We start from the raw sequence: 16,700 nt of genomic DNA on the forward strand, positions 1-16,700 counted from the left end.
CCTTCATTTTCTTACTAGGTAGTGTGTCGAGGGCCTCTCTATACGTATAGTACGTAGCGTCGACCAAGCACGGAGATAAGAGAGGACACTTCTCTTTATTAATTAATTAGCTATCTAAAACAATATATGAAACACCTTAATTAACCATACAAAACCCCCAAATCCACCCCCGCTTTCAGGAAAAAAAAAACCCTAGCCCCTGAACAGCTGACGCGTGGATGCCTATTAGTCCCGGTAGGTGCCACCAACCGGGACTAAAGGCCCTCCTGCCTGGGCTCGCCATAGTGGTCACGTGGAGGCTCATCTGTCCCGGTTCGTATAAGAACCGGGACTAAAGGCCAAGGGCATTAGTAACGACCCTTTAGTCCCGGTTCCGTAATCGGGACAGATGGGCCTTATGAACCGGGACAAATGACCCTTTTTCTACTAGTGATGTAAGCAAGTCCTAATAAGAAGAACCCATTAAAATTTCAAATTCCAGTCCACACGGTCGAAGATGGGGCGCATGAAGCTGCTCAATTCCGAAGAAATTGTAAAATATGGGTAAGAGTTCTCGCAGATCTTCCTATTATGGGGAAACCCGCAGAAGTTCGAATGGGAAGAGGAAAAGGAAATCCGACGGGTTGGATTGCTCGTGTGTCCACGGGACAAATCCCATTTGAAATGGATGGTGTGAGTTTGTCAAATGCTCGACAAGCCGCTAGATTAGCGGCGCATAAACCATGTTCGTCAACCAAGTTTGTTCAGTGGTAACGTAATTGGTTAGTGGGGAAACACCGGGCCGGGACTCAAAAGAATTTGGCGAAGTGAAGACTTGTTGGAGGACTTGGCACGTTTACAATGAACTGACACATGGGAAACCTGCTAGACCAACAGAATTGTTGCGTACATGTATCAGACATTTTCATTGCGAGGATCCAGTGAAGGAGAAGATTTGCCAGCACCACATGCAACTGCACTAGTAGTCAACTCGCTGCAGGGAACAGGCATCGCAAGGAGCTGGTTGAGGATCACCTGGATGAAGTTGCCAGAGACACGTGGTTTGACCTTGGTCAACGTGAAGCAGTGGTACTTGTAAAGAAATGATGCCGTTGTCTACACCCAAATGATGGAATGGACTAGCCGACATAACTTGCTCATATCATCAGGCTGATTAGCTATCTAGCGAATGAGGTTATCCCTTCCATGAAAGTGTGTGTTTGCTCCCGGTTGCCTCTTAATCCTAGAGCATGCATGGAGAGATCAAAAGGCCATTCTAGAGTAAGCTAGCTTCAACATGCATGGAGAGATCAAAAGGCCATTCTAGAGCATGGTCACTGAGCTGGCTATGTTCATCGGGTTCAATTCAGTCCATGCTTGCCAAAAAGAAACTCATACATTTGCTCTTCTCAAACCAACTCCGTTGTTTGTAATTTATAGAGCCGCACTATCGCCTGTGTTTCATCAATGCACGCAGTCCAATAATTTCTTGATAAGTTACAAAGATTTGGTACTTTCCTCTCTTGCTTGTTTCGTTGGAGGTTATTAAAGAGAGGGAATGCAGATGTAAACGTTGTGAGATACAAAGTCACTCTTTGTATGTGAGTTGGCACCGTAAGTTCGCAAGATTTTAGGGGCGTCAACCATATTATAGCATGCAGGGCCAACTGAAATCCTGGTTTTGATGTAACTTTTCTTAAGACAATTAACAAATTTAAATGCTAAACCCAATCCTATGTGAGTTGACAGAGAAATCTTTTTGTGTTCCACACAAATACTTGTCAGCAAGAGATTGTGATCTTCTTCGCTGCGAGAGATTTGTCTCTGGCTGAAGAGTTAGCATTACTTGTTCCTTAAGCAATGTTACCATTGCTCTCAAAATCCGACCGTTGAGAACGAGTCGGTTGACCATTGGCTGGACCATGTGTTTAAAATGGCCTTTTCCCACCAGGGAAGGCTGCGGCTATAAATAGGCAACTCACACCGGCTTGGTCCGGTGGTTGCTCCGTTTGATTCCGGAAAGATAGTTGAGCACCCCTCTCTCCTGAGTGATTTGAGTTTAAAATCCATCAAGAAAAAAACTCCAAGAGCCAAAAAATTAGATAGTGGTTTAGCATCAAGTGAATCTAAGTCCAGTACGCTTCACCTATTACTCTTGAGAGATGTCGACTCTCTAGACGGTTAGGTGTCAATCTCTTCAGAGACCAAGACTAATTGTGGTTCTCGAAGAAGAAGTCTGTAAAGGTTTGGAGATCACCTTGAGCATCTACCACGAGTAATCGACATTGGTTAAAAAATCAATTGTCAAGGACAATAGGGCGGAGAGAGTTTATCTTCTGTGTTAAATCACAACCCCTCCTACGAGACGTAGTTCTTTTGCAGAAGGGCGAACTGGTCTATCAAATATCGTGTCGCCATCAAGCATCACTGGTTACCTCTGCTACCCTATGTTTACATTTGCACTACTCATGATTAGCTTCAAACATGTAATCCCTTTCAATGCTTGTGTTTGATTCTTGTTCGGTGGTTTGCACTCGCTCCGTTGTTGGGTTCCGAGAGTTTTGAAGTTTCTGAAGAATTATTAAAACTCCCATTCACCCCCCTCCCCCCGTCGACATACTTCATTTCTACACCTAGTATGAAGTTTCGGTCATTAGAAATCATCAAGAAGCAAGAAAGGAACGTCACTCGATCTTAACGATCACATGACCTTATTAGATCCACAATTATTGATGATTCACCAACCTAAGTTCCATATGAACACAAGCTATGATGTGTTTCACATCATGTAACTTGTATCTTGTCCTGAACGAATCTAGCATTGTACAGCCACACACTGCAGCTTAAACTCAAGCTGCTGCCGGCATACCACCGTTGAGCTCGTCCGCACACCTATGTCGTGTCGTTTGTTCAAGGTCACGGTCAGAAGCAACTTCTATATTTCTGACAAAGCATAGTGGCTAACATTTGTCAAGACATATCTCGGCTGCATGCATCCCCTTAATCCCTAGTGCCTCCCAAACCCCAACTCAGTGACCATGATGTGATTGACCCACACGCACCATTGCAAAGAAGAGTGTCTCTCGCTCTAGTTTTTTTTAGAAAAGGAAGGTGTACCCCCGACCTCTGCATCTGGGTGATGCATGCAACCATATTATTAATTATTCACGAAGAACTTACAAAGTAAAAGTCCCTCACGTTAGTATAAGTAAGATAAGAAGTAACACTTGGACTCGATCGCTGGATGTAATGAAGTACCGGAGATATCTACCATCCGATTCAAATCACACCTAACTCGATCTGACTATTATATATAGATTAGCTGATGAGCATCATCTAGTACTGCAGTAAGGAACAACAATAGTAGTTGGGAGCAATCAAACTTTACTGCAATAGGACATGGGTCTTGGTGTGACGCCCGGATAATTAGACTACAGAAAAACTCTGCTAATGATGCCACGTCACCTCCGTTATTGTTGCTAATCCCTCGTTGGTTCAAATCCCGTTCAAAATTCAAATTTAAATAAAGTCAAACAATTAAAGTTTTCAAAATTAAAAACTAAAATGTTCTTATTATGGCAAATAATTCGTAAGATATACTGGTGGAGGAACCAACTCTTTATAAAAATTTTAAATGCACTAAACTAATTAAATCAGTATCTAAAACCATTAATTAAATGCCTTTTATATTTTGAAAATTACTAACTAAATTATTTTGGGATGAAACCTTTTGTGGTTGTGACATAAGTTGTAACATCAATTTAGGTGCCACTTTGGTATTTTATTAAAACTAAGATAATTAGGAAATAAATGATAACAGAAAAGAAAAATAAATAAAAAGAAAATGTTGCAAAGAAAACAAAAAAGAAAAAAGAAAGAAAAGAGAAACAGCCCACCCCTGTCCCACTGGGCTTTGGCCCACTACACCTTGCCAGCCCACTTAACCCCCCTCATCCCTAACCTCTCGCTACAGTGGGAGGCAGGGCAACCGTGGCGTCCATCCCACGACCATGGCCACGTGCCAGCCATCCGCGATCCGCCACATCCCCGGCGACCCACAAGACCCCCCCTGCGACCACTTTGCTAACCCTAGTGCACCATTCCCCTCGCTCGTTCCTCCCCCTCTCAGATTCGCTCGCGCCCGAGACACAACCGCCGCCACCTCGTCGATCCCGCGGCCGCCGACCTCCCCTCGTCGCGACAAGGCGTCCTGGAGCTGCGCCACCTTCCCCTGCTTCGACTACTAGCATCGGCTCAAGCTAGGAGGCCCCGAGCGCTCGTCATCGGGCGTCTTCCCTGCGTCCGGTCGCCGCTTCCTCGTCCCGGATCTCCTCCCTCAGCGCTCCCCCGGCCTCCCGAGCACGTCATCGAGGACCGCTGTGAGGCCCTCGTCCGATTCCCCTTTGTTCCCGTCTACTTTATCATCGTTTGGCGCCGCTACTATCGCGCCCGCGCTCGCTGCGCCCGGCCTGCGCCCTGGGCTCCCCTGGCTTCGCCTTGCCCCGTGTGCCACGCCACGGCCGCGTCCACCAGCGCGCCTGCCCGCGCGTCGGCCGGTCGCCGCGCCCTTGCCCCGCCTAGCGCCGCTGCCTCCCGCGTCTTGCCTCAGCGCGCCCGCGGCTGTTGCTCCTGGACGCTTGCGCTGCTGTTGCTCATGCCATTACTGCCTACTGCTTGTTGCTGCCACCACTGCACTACCTAGCTGCTGCTGCTCCCTGTTGCCTACTGGCGCTCCCGCTGGTCGCTGGCTCGCTGCTGCTTGATGTTCCGGCTGCTACTGCGTGCGGCTGCTGCTATCGCTCCTCTGTCGCTAGTGCATGCTACCGCTGGATACTACTGCTAATGGCCATGGCCAAGTGTGTGCGTGGTATGTGTGTGTTGTTTATGTGCGTACGTGTATGTTAGGGCCGGCCCAGTTCCCAGTTAATAGTGCTAATTAACGTTAGTTAGATTAATTAGCGGTTAGGCTATCCTAATGGCCCATTGACATGCGGGTCCCATTTAGTTAACAGTAAAAAAAATCGAAATACATTCGCAAAAAAAATTGGAATACAACTACTCTCCATGACATACCCACTGCACTATTCACCCTTTGACCAGTCAGATGTTGACTGGGTCAACATAGTCAACATGCCCCACAAGTGAGCCTCTGTGGACCCTGCTGTGTACACTTCAATGTGTGCACATAGCATTTACTATTAATTTCGAATTAATAATAATTCCAGAATTTGAAAATATCTATTAAAACTTTGAAAAATAATATAAAATAAATCGTAACTCGGATGAAATTTTTTTATATATGAAAGTTGCTCTGAACGACGAGACGAATTCGGATACACAACCTGTTCGTCCGTCACGCATCCCTAGCATAGTGAACACGCAACTTTTCTCCTCCGGTTCATCTGTCCGAAGACGCGAAACACCGGGGATATTTTCCCGGATGCCCCTCCCCCCTTCACCGGTACCACCTCATACAGCATTAGGGCACCCCTAGCACTGATACTTGTCATGTCATGCATCGCTATGCATCTGTTTGCTTAATATTTACTGTTTCTCCCCCCTCTTCTCTCGCTAGACATCGAGACCGACGCCGCTGCTACCCAGTACGACTACGGTGTTGACGACCCCTCTCTCTTGCCAGAGCAACCAGGCAAGCCCCCCTTTGATCACCAGATATCGCCTATTCTTCTCTCTACTGCTTGCATTAGAGTAGTGTAGCATGTTACTGCTTTCCGTTAATCCTATTCTGATGCATAGCCTGTCCTTGCTACTACTGTTGTTACCTTTACCTGCAATCCTAAATGCTTAGTATAGGATGCTAGTATTTCATCAGTGGCCCTACATTCTTGTCCGTCTGCCATGCTATACTATCGGGTCGTGATCACTCGGGAGGTGATCACGGGTATATACTTATACATATATACATACTATACATGTGGTGACTAAAGTCGGGTCGGCTCGTTGAGTACCCGCAAGTGATTCTGATGTTGGGGTTGAAGGGGCAGGTGGTTCCACCCAGGTAGTGGTGGGCCTAGGTTCCCGACGGCCCCCGACTGTTACTTTGAGCCGGAGCGACAGGGCAGGTTGAGACCACCTAGGTGAGAGGTGGGCCTGGCCCTGGTCAGCGCTCGCGGTTACTTCAAAATAACACGCTTAACGAGATCTGGGTATTTGATCTGAGTCTGGCTACTGGCCTATACGCACTAACCAACTACGCGGGAACAGTTATCGGCACTCGACGTCGTGGTATCAGCCGAAGCCTTTGTGACATCAGCGACTGAGCGGCGCGCGCCGGGTTGGACTGGAACACCTGCTCTTGTATAAGGGAGGCTAGGTCTGCTCACCGGCCGCGTACGCAACGTGCAGATGTGCAATGGGTGATGGGCCCAGACCCCTGCGCCATAGGATTTAGACCGGCGTGCTGACCTCTATGTTGTGCCTAGGTAGGGCTGCGACGTATTGATCTTCCGAGGCCGGGCATGACCCAGGAAAGTGTGTCCGGACAAAGAGGATCGAGCGTGTTGGGAAATGTGGTGCACCTCTGCAGGAAAGTTAATCTATTCGAATAGCCGTGATCTTCGGTAACAGGACGACTTGGAGTTGTACCTTGACCTTATGACAACTAGAACCGGATACTTAATAAAACACACCCTTCAAAGTGCCAGATATAACCGGTGATCGCTCTCTCACAGGGCGACGAGGGGAGGCGCCGGGTAGGATTATGCTATGCGATGTTACTCGGTGAACTTACCATCTACTCTCTTCTTCTGCTGCAAGATGGAGGTTACCAGAAGCGTAGTCTTCGATAGGACTAGCTATCCCCCTCTTATTCTGGCATTCTGCAGTTCGGTCCACATATGTTACCCCTTTTCCATTTAATACCAATGCATACATATGTAGTGTAGCTCCTTGCCTGCGAGTATTTTGGATGAGTACTCACGGTTGCCTTGCTCCCCCTTTTCCCCCTTCCTATACTCGATTGCTGCGACCAGACGTTGGAGTCCAGGAGCTAGACGCCACTGTCGATGACGACTGCTACTACTCGGGAGGTGCCTACTACTACGTGCAGGCCGCTGACGACGACCAGGAGTAGTTTAGGAGGATCCCAGGCAGGAGGCTTGCGCCTCTTTCGATCTGTATCCCAGTTTGTGCTAGCCTTCTTAAGGCAAACTTATTTACTTATGTCTGTACTCAGATATTGTTGCTTCCGCTGACTTGTCTATAATCGAGCTCTTGTATTCGAGCCCTCGAGGCCCTTGGCTTGTAATATGATGCTTGTATGACTTATTTTATTTGTAGAGTTGTGTTTTGATATCTTCCCGTGAGTCCCTGATCTTAATCGTACACGTTTGCATGTATGATTAGTGTACGATTGAATCGGGGGCGTCACACTTGGCTTCTTCAGCTATGACCCAATGCTGCAATCTTTATACTTACGAAGTTTTGCGTATAATCAGATTGCAACAACTATTGTCCATAAATTCCCGCAAACAATACCATCTAGTCATAAAACATCTCCTTTTTCCGATAAAGGCCGCTTTTACTATCTCAAAATGTAGTCATAAAACATCTCTTGGGTACAAAGTTCCTTAATGATACAAACAACTGAACTTATGATATACTATATGTTTAACAAATAGAGAAAAAAAATCTAGCTTTCAATTAACACCAAGATTTTTTTTATATTTCCATGTGCATGTTGCACTTACTCAGAAGTCGGAAGCTCATATTATAAGAGGAGGTAGCTTTGGTAACTTTCCCTTATCACGACACCAACATAGCACCATCCATACATGAGACTGCTTCTAGTGATGTATAAGAGAGAAAGAGGATAACTAAAATTAAGAGTTTTACCGATAGGATTGAGAGATGTCAGAAGTAGATATTGGCTATTAGAACATGTCTTCTAAGCTACTCCCACATGAATTCTAGCTTGGTAGACATTAAGTACCGTTAAATCAAGGCAAACGAGCTATTTGCATCACTAGTCTAGCTTATCGTACTCAATTCAACTCTTCTGTTTTGCCTCTATGGTTGTCATATTTTTTGCAAGACAACCCAACTTCTTCCGTGTTTACTAATCTGTACTCTCTCCAAGGAGCTTAACCATGGCGAGCAACATGTTGGGTACCGCCTCCCAACTCCCAAAGTAGACATTCATCCATCCCCTTTTTTTGCGGGGAAGTCAGGAAGACTTCCTTCCATCTCCAATGCCTCCAAGGTTGTTACATGCTTATGATACTGTTTTTAAATTTTTCTATATTTAGAATCCACAAATTCTATAATGGTATTCTTGGGTGTATATATGCATTTGTAATCTACCCAAGAGAAGCATGGCAACGTTGGAGATTATCATTGAACTCTAGTGTATATATACATTACTGTTGCGTACGTGGAAACGATTGTAGTGTAGACGACCGATAGTATAACCATACAAGGCACAAGCGAATTTTATGTAGGCCGACCAGCATTGTAACCATCAAGCGGACAATCAGCTTCTATATTTCCGACGAAAGATAGTGCCAACACGCAAATATTTGTCTAGTCTTACATTGTCTGCATGCATACCTTGAACCCATGGTGCCTCCCAAGTCCCCAATCCATAACCATGATGTGATAGAGCCACGCACGTTATTGCAAAGAAGGTCATAATGTTGTATATATACTAGTGGCTGGGGCGTGCCATTGGCACGCCTCCTGTGCGTTCATGTGCGCACTTATCTAGCTTACGCATATTTGTGGGTCTAAGTTTATCCTTGATGGCACTTATATACAACAAAAGTGATTTACAAACAGGTGTATATGCTATCTTTGTTGACTTCAACCTCTCAAGGAGTTCCAGAATTTATTACAAACTTGCTATTAAGAGGATCACATGTGTTCAAACAAGCGTCTTCATCAATCCAATCCCCATTGAACTGATCCTTGATTCTGGTGCAAACCTATAAGAACAAACACATTTATGTAAATTTCATCAATTATATGCCAGAAATATCAACAAGTGGTGTCCAGAAATATCAACAAGCAATGTCTATTCATAAAGTAGAGGAAGCTTATAGTAGCTTCATAGGTACTAATAGGTTTAAATTAACACAGTTCAAATCAAAGTTTAGCAGTCTCCAAAAGCAAAGGTGTAGTTCATCAGATCATAGGTAGGCATGGGAAATTGTGTGGAAAACATTAAGATGTAAATAAACCCTTCTCAGCCATTTTGCTTTCATCAAGTTGGAAACCATTAAATGATTATGTTTGTATATATTCCTTCTTTTGCAGATTTACATTAAAAGATAAACATTGTTGGCTACAAAGTTCATAACTCTGTAGCCAACTATTTTAACCCCTATGCAGAACACAAATTTTAGTTGGTTTTGTTGGGGAACGTAGTAATTTCAAAAAATTTCCTACGCACACGCAAGATCATGGTGATGCATAGCAACGAGAGGGGAGAGTGTGATCTACGTACCCTTGTAGATCGACAACGGAAGCGTTAGGTTGATGTAGTCGTACGTCTTCACGGCCCGACCGATCAAGCACCGAAACTACGGCACCTCCGAGTTCTAGCACACGTTCAACTCGATGACGATCCCCGGACTCCGATCCAGCAAAGTGTCGGGGAAGAGTTCCGTCAGCACGACGGCGTGGTGACGATCTTGATGTACTAATGTCGCAGGGCTTCGCCTAAGCACTGCTACAATATTATCGAGGACTATGGTGAAAGGGGGCACCACACACGGCTAAGAATATGATCACGTGGATCAACTTTTCTCTAGAGGGTGCCCCTGCCTCCGTACATAAAGGCTCAAAGGGGGGGCCGGCCTGTCAAGAGGAGGCGCGCCAGGAGGAGTCCTACTCCCTCCGGGAGTAGGACTCCCCCCCTTTCCTAGTTGGAATAGGATTCGTGGAGGGGGGAAAGAGGAGAGAGAGGAGGAAGGGGGGGCCCTCTCCTTGTCCTATTCGGACCAAGGGGGGGAGGGGCGCGCGGCCCATCTCTGGCCACCTCTTCTCTCTTCCACTAAGGCCCACTAAGGCCCATATACCTCCCGGGGGGTTCCGGTAACCTCCCGGTACTCCGGTAAAATCCTGATTTCACCCGGAACACTTCCGATATCCAAACATAGGCTTCCAATATATCAATCTTTATGTCTCGACCATTTCGAGACTCCTCATCATGTCCGTGATCACATCCGGGACTCCGAACAACCTTTGGTACATCAAAACGCATAAACTCATAATATAACTGTCATCGAAACCTTAAGCGTGCGGACCCTACGGGTTCGAGAACAATGTAGACATGACCGAGACACGTCTCCGGTCAATAACCAATAGCGGGACCTAGATGCCCATATTGGTTCCTACATATTCTACGAAGATCTTTTATCGGTCAGACCGCATAACAACATACGCTGTTCCCTTTGTCATCGGTATGTTACTTGCCCGAGATTCGATCGTCGGTATCCAATACCTAGTTCAATCTCGTTACGGGCAAGTCTCTTTACTCGTTCCGTAATACATCATCCCGCAACTAACTCATTAGTTGCAATGCTTGCAAGGCTTAAGTGATGTGCATTACCGAGAGGGCCCAGAGATACCTCTCCGACGATCGGAGTGACAAATCCCAATCTCGAAATACGCCAACCCAACATGTACCTTTGGAGACACCTGTAGAGCACCTTTATAATCACCCAGTTACGTTGTGACGTTTGGTAGCACACAAAGTGTTCCTCCGGCACACGGGAGTTGCATAATCTCATAGTCATAGGAACATGTATAAGTCATGAAGAAAGCAATATCAACATACTAAACGATCGGGTGCTAAGCTAATGAAATGGGTCATGTCAATCAGATCATTCAACTAATGATGTGATCTCGTTAATCAAATGACAACTCTTTGTCCATGGTTAGGAAACATAACCATCTTTAATTAACGAGCTAGTCAAGTAGAGGCATACTAGTGACACTCTGTTTGTCTATGTATTCACACATGTATTATGTTTCCGGTTAATACAATTCTAGCATGAATAATAAACTTTTATCATGATATAAGGAAATAAATAATAACTTTATTATTGCCTCTAGGGCATATTTCCTTCAGGTTTACAATGGAATAAGCAACCACTAATTTTTCAAATACTTTTTCCAGCTCCACCTTGCATCCAGCCACCATATAAGACCACCATCCTTGCCCATTACAGACTCACCGCCACCGCCAGAGAGGAAGCAGGCGGTGCCACAATGTATAGTACAACCAAGATTCGACAAGTGATGTATGAGCGGTGGATACATTACGAATTAGGGATGCACCTACCGCGGATGATGTAATCTTGAGGCTCCTCATCATCGCTCTACGAATCATGTATCAGATAAAAGATGCTAGTTCTTATGAGGCCACTGGTGGGAAGACAAATGGATAATAGAATTCTGTGTTGATGGATGCATCAACAATAGAACTTTAATTTTAAAATCAAAGAAAGGCATACAACACAGTGGATGAATATGAAATGTCATGACTCTATGATATTGATGCAACAACGATGTATTGAAACTCGTCAGCAGGGACATGCTTGTTGTTAGTGTCAGCACCTTCTTTTGATTCAGTTTTGTAAAATAATGGAATGGAACATGTTGATGCAGGAGATAATGATATTTAAACATTAGATTGTAAACCGTTTGTTGGATGTAAACTGTTTGTTGGCAACCAAGATAATCAATAAAGTTAGATGGAAAAAGAAGGCTAAATGGAACAAAAAATTTCAACCGAGCTGTGAAAGGTGAGTAATGAACATTGCAAGTAAAATTGGCAGGAATTAGATTTGACTTGCAGAATACAAATTGAGCATATAAAGGTACACATGAGAATCTAATCTTGCTCGGTCAGAAAACAATCATATGGTTACCGACAAGCATCGAAGTTATAAGGTGGAGTATTTAACCTTTTTATTTTTGTACAGACGCAGAGAAAATAAAGGAGTTATGGACGTAATGACACCATCGACGATGAACTACATGCATACCTCATTTGTTTCTGACCCAGTAGCAATGTATCCATCAGAAATAGAAAGGCTGACATAATTTTGGCCAACTGGAATATGGAACCAATCCCGAATTATGCACATTCATAGGTCTGGTCAACAGAAATAGAAAGGCACTTTTGGTCCTTCTGTCTTGGTACCAATCCATATCCAAGTTGACAAATTATGGCACAAGGTGCATAGAAAGATCAGAACTTCATTGTTGCATGGACGCATGTCTAAATGAACAACACAACACTGGTAAGGTTGCTTACCTCATGTCATTGCTGCCGGCGCTTCCGATGCCAGTGTGCTCAATGAAGGCTCACCATGTCCTGAAATGCCAAGTTAGTTTCAGAGAACAAAACAGTTTAATATTAATAATATATCATGTAACTACTCATCCGTGTTTCCCATAACAAATACATTATCCTGCTAGAACAAACAAGCTGTGGCAGTGAGAAAACTTCCCCTAAAAACAAAGGGGCAAACAGAAACTAATATACATCCAAGAAACTAAGGAGGGGTAGGAAAACTACTTGTAACAATGAAGGCCATCGCCCATCATGTATTCTCTACTATCAATTGTAGGAGGTGATTATCAAAACAAAAGGACCGATAAATTTAACATCAACAAATGTATACATTTTTCTGTTTTCAAATTCACAGTTTAACTACAAATATACTTGACGGGGTTTGCAAGATCATCCATCAATTTGTTGGGTGCAATGGCAAGAAAGATGAAAATGATTATAAGAGGCTACAAAATATATATGCACACGATGTTTTATTCTATGTTTGAGAAAGAATTAGTTAAATTTAACCTATCTTCTGGCCTCATTTTGTCAAAATTCATCAATACAAACTATTTCACCATCAGCCAATACCATGGCCCCTCCTTCCAAATAAAAATCATGTTGCGCAGGAAAAGAATGGCGTTTTACACACGGAACAATAATATGGGAGTAAACAGAACAAGCAATTCGATTTAGATAAGCATACCGAAGTTACTATCCCGGGTTATAGAGGTATTGTGTTTCTATTCATGCAACATTACCTTACTCTCTGCCATCACTTGTTGCCCAGGAACATCTATGCAAGAAGGTATTATGAAAACAAAAAGAAGGGTACATTTAACATCGCCCGACAGTGTTTGTTCTGGTCTTGGGATCTACCTTTGAAAGCATATTGATACTTGTCGCAAGAATTCAAAAAGGCTTCCATCAGCTATACGTTTGTCACCGCAAGCACACAAAGATCTGTAGCGTAGCTCGAGACGCTCGAGAAACTGAAACATGGGAGGAAAATTAGACAAATAATGGCATCAGCATCCACAAAGAAGTCATATCTGATGATAAGAGCTCACCATCTTGACATTAGTACAGCTGACTCCTCAGGTTTCCTGAAACTCCAGTTGTCAATATATGGCGAGAACATCTGCGCGTATAATACAATTTATCCTTGGAATCACCGAGTATGACATGATAAGGTTCATTTGAAGGAACTTGGTTCCTGAACTCTGCAACAATGACATTTTCTTAATAATTGACAGATTCCACAAGCAAATAATTCTTCGCAAGAAATGAGACCTATTAAGGAAACCTATCTTTCATAAAACTGATGTTCACTCTTAAAAGGAATAGCATATACTGTTTTTTCTTCTAGAACATATACTGGATTTACCTTAGAGATTATGCTTATGCATTATGTGATTAGTGAACTGTTATAACTTACAAGATCCAAAACAGAACCACTAATCACAATTTTATGAAAATCCAATATATGATTAGTGAACTACTATAATCATAATCGCTAAGGTAATAATCCAATATGTGATTAGTGAACTGTTATAACCATAATCATATATTCGATGGATTATTTAACCATAATCTCTAAGGTAAATAATACAGTATGTGATTATGGTTATAACAGTTCACTAATTACACAAAATCCAATATGTGATTAGTGAAATGTTGCTCTGCCTTGTTTCCCCCACGCGGCTAGACACAAGATTATCAGCCAGAGCAACATTTCATTGTAAAGAAATAAGTAAGACTCAACCAAACACTAAATGAGTCGACTCCTGTTGTATATACGACAGTAAAATACACCAACAAGCCTGAAACCTAAAGCCATTCAGCACCAACTGAATAGACGAATATGATGAAATAACATCTACCTGTAAATTACTGAAAACACCAGCATTTTAGAATCATACTCGCTGTTGAATTGTCAGTTTAGAATCTCACTTGATATTCTGCATTTTTCGTGATAATTCGATGGAATCGATCTGTGAATGAAATCCAACATGATTTTCCTCGTACACTTCTAATCCCCAAACAATCAGCAGACCATGCGCCATGGAGCTTGAAGAATATATATGCCCTGAATATCGAATATGAAGATTAACTTCCTTTTCTTGCCTTCTTGTCGCCCTGCATACTCTTGAAACTGAATCTAAACCTTTTTCTTGGCTTCTTGATGTCTCGCTGTTAGCAGTCATAGAGATCCAACATGGCAAGTCAATTAACCGAATAAATGAATAATACTGAGAGAAGGGCGGAGTAGGAACAACCGCACATCCGCTGTAAACGACAGCACAACAGGTCAAATCAGCAGCTTGCCAATGTTCTAGTGATCATCGGAAGTCCACAAAGAAAAAATCACAACAAAACAAGAATAAAGAAGATCTTATTTTTTCTAGCATCTCTCACAAGCCACAAAAGACACGCAATCGCAAATACGTCAGTCACAACACATAACAAAGTGCCAGAGTCCTACATATATGAAACAGACATGCATGTTCATGGAACCGCCTTACTCATCGGTACATCGATGAACGATAGCTTGACAGCATGATGCCTTCACGCAACCGCCTTACTCATCAGTACATCGATGCCACCATTTTGTCTTCGTGCCGTCGAAAGCAACCTTGTCCTCCTCCTGCACATAGTCTTTGCCCGCCAGCTCGCTTAGGTGAGCACCCTAATAAGCCTTCTTGTACCCGATCTACTTATTCAACGACAGTTTCATCATTATAAGATTGGTTGTAATCCACACAGGAGCAGGCCAGTTGGAAGGTCTTCCCTGCTATTATTATCCAAGTGAAATACTCCTAGGTCACGACGATTATCCTTATGTCCAGCTATGTGCTCATTATCGTCATCATACCATTGGTAGTACTCAACTCGGAACTTGGAAAGAGAGTTACTAATTTCATCATGAAGAAAGATGGTTAAACTAATCGGCAATACAGATAAATAAATAATAAAAAAAAGACAAATGGAAGAATCAACATGGGGAAGATTTGGTGCAGTCTTCTCTACAAACTTGAGAAACTGTCCAATCTATCTACTGAACCACTAATGTGCTACCACCATGGAACAAAGAGAGGGTCAGGAAAGAGAGATAGGGGAAGGGAGAGGGGAGCGGGGGAGTACCTGCGCGTGGAGGGAAGGTTGGCCTCATCGGCATCATCCTGAGGTGGCGAGGATGAACTTTAGGAGGAGCACATGGACGATGGCTGCCTCGAGCGGAAGAACGGCGGGCGGCGGATCTGATGGCCTATCACTGCAGTTGTCAACGCCAACCCCGCCGTCCTCGTCAGGCAGCCCCGTCGCTGTTCACCAATGCGGTGAACGACATACTCCTCTCCCTCCCCCTCGTCGTGTGGGGAGATCACGATGGTGAATCTCTCTTTTTAGGAAGCTAGCACGGGAGCTGTCGCCCAAGTACACCCATCTTTGTGCTTCTTCTTGCTCAGCAGCAAGACGGAGAATACCTACTCATGAAGCAGAGCGACGGCGGTCGAGAGCATAGGGCGGAAGGGAGACCAGGCAGGCCGGCAGCGAGGTGTTGCTGGGATGGAGAGGGGGTGAGGCATTGGCGGCGGCGGCGAGGCAGAGGAGAGACGAGAAGAGGAGGTTGCGTGTGGGGTGGAGAGAGCGTGCAATGTGCGTGGTTGAGGCCTTTTTGCTGCACTTATGCAAAATCCTCGACCGACAAAACAGTCGCTCCTGCCCACATGGATGGTGCGAGAGGGCGCCCATTGCGCAACAAGAAATGGGTTCGATGGTCCATGGTTTGAGTCAACTAGCTCTCTGCCTTTTGCTGGATCTGACTATGACCATATATGTGATCACCAAGTAACAAATAAGAGTAGCAGTGGACAGTGGTAGTTGGAAGCAACCAAACTTACTACTACAAGACAAAAACACATGCTTCTGACTTATTATTGAGTCGGCTACACCTACATGCAGTGCAGCTAGTACATTAGCGCCACATGTGTGTGCACAACTAATGTTGCCTGTGTTTCTTTGTATATTTGGAATTTGAGAAAGTATATACTATAAGGAACTATTATCATCACGAAACCAACACATAAGAATTACTGAAAAAGAAAAACCCTTTAAAAAATTAATTTCACGGTACACGGTGCGTACATGTTTTCTCCGCAGAGCGTCTTCATGCGTTAGGAGCAGAGCGCCTGATGGTCAGTGCATCATCTACAATGCCAGTGTCACGAATTTGCCGGAGACGGAGAGCATGCAGCTGCTCATTGCTCTTGGAGAATTTGGCATGTTTACAATGAACAAGTGCATGGGAAGCCTGCTCCATCATCAGAGGAGTCGCAGATTCGCAGCGCTTCGTCTATAGCTATCACAAGTCCCTTCATACATTTATCAAACAGTTTCCTCGTAGTGATCATGTGAA

Source organism: Triticum urartu, chromosome 6A (genome assembly GCF_056163025.1).
Source record: "Triticum urartu cultivar PI428250 chromosome 6A, HENAU_Tu73, whole genome shotgun sequence".
Lineage (NCBI taxonomy): Eukaryota > Viridiplantae > Streptophyta > Magnoliopsida > Poales > Poaceae > Triticum > Triticum urartu.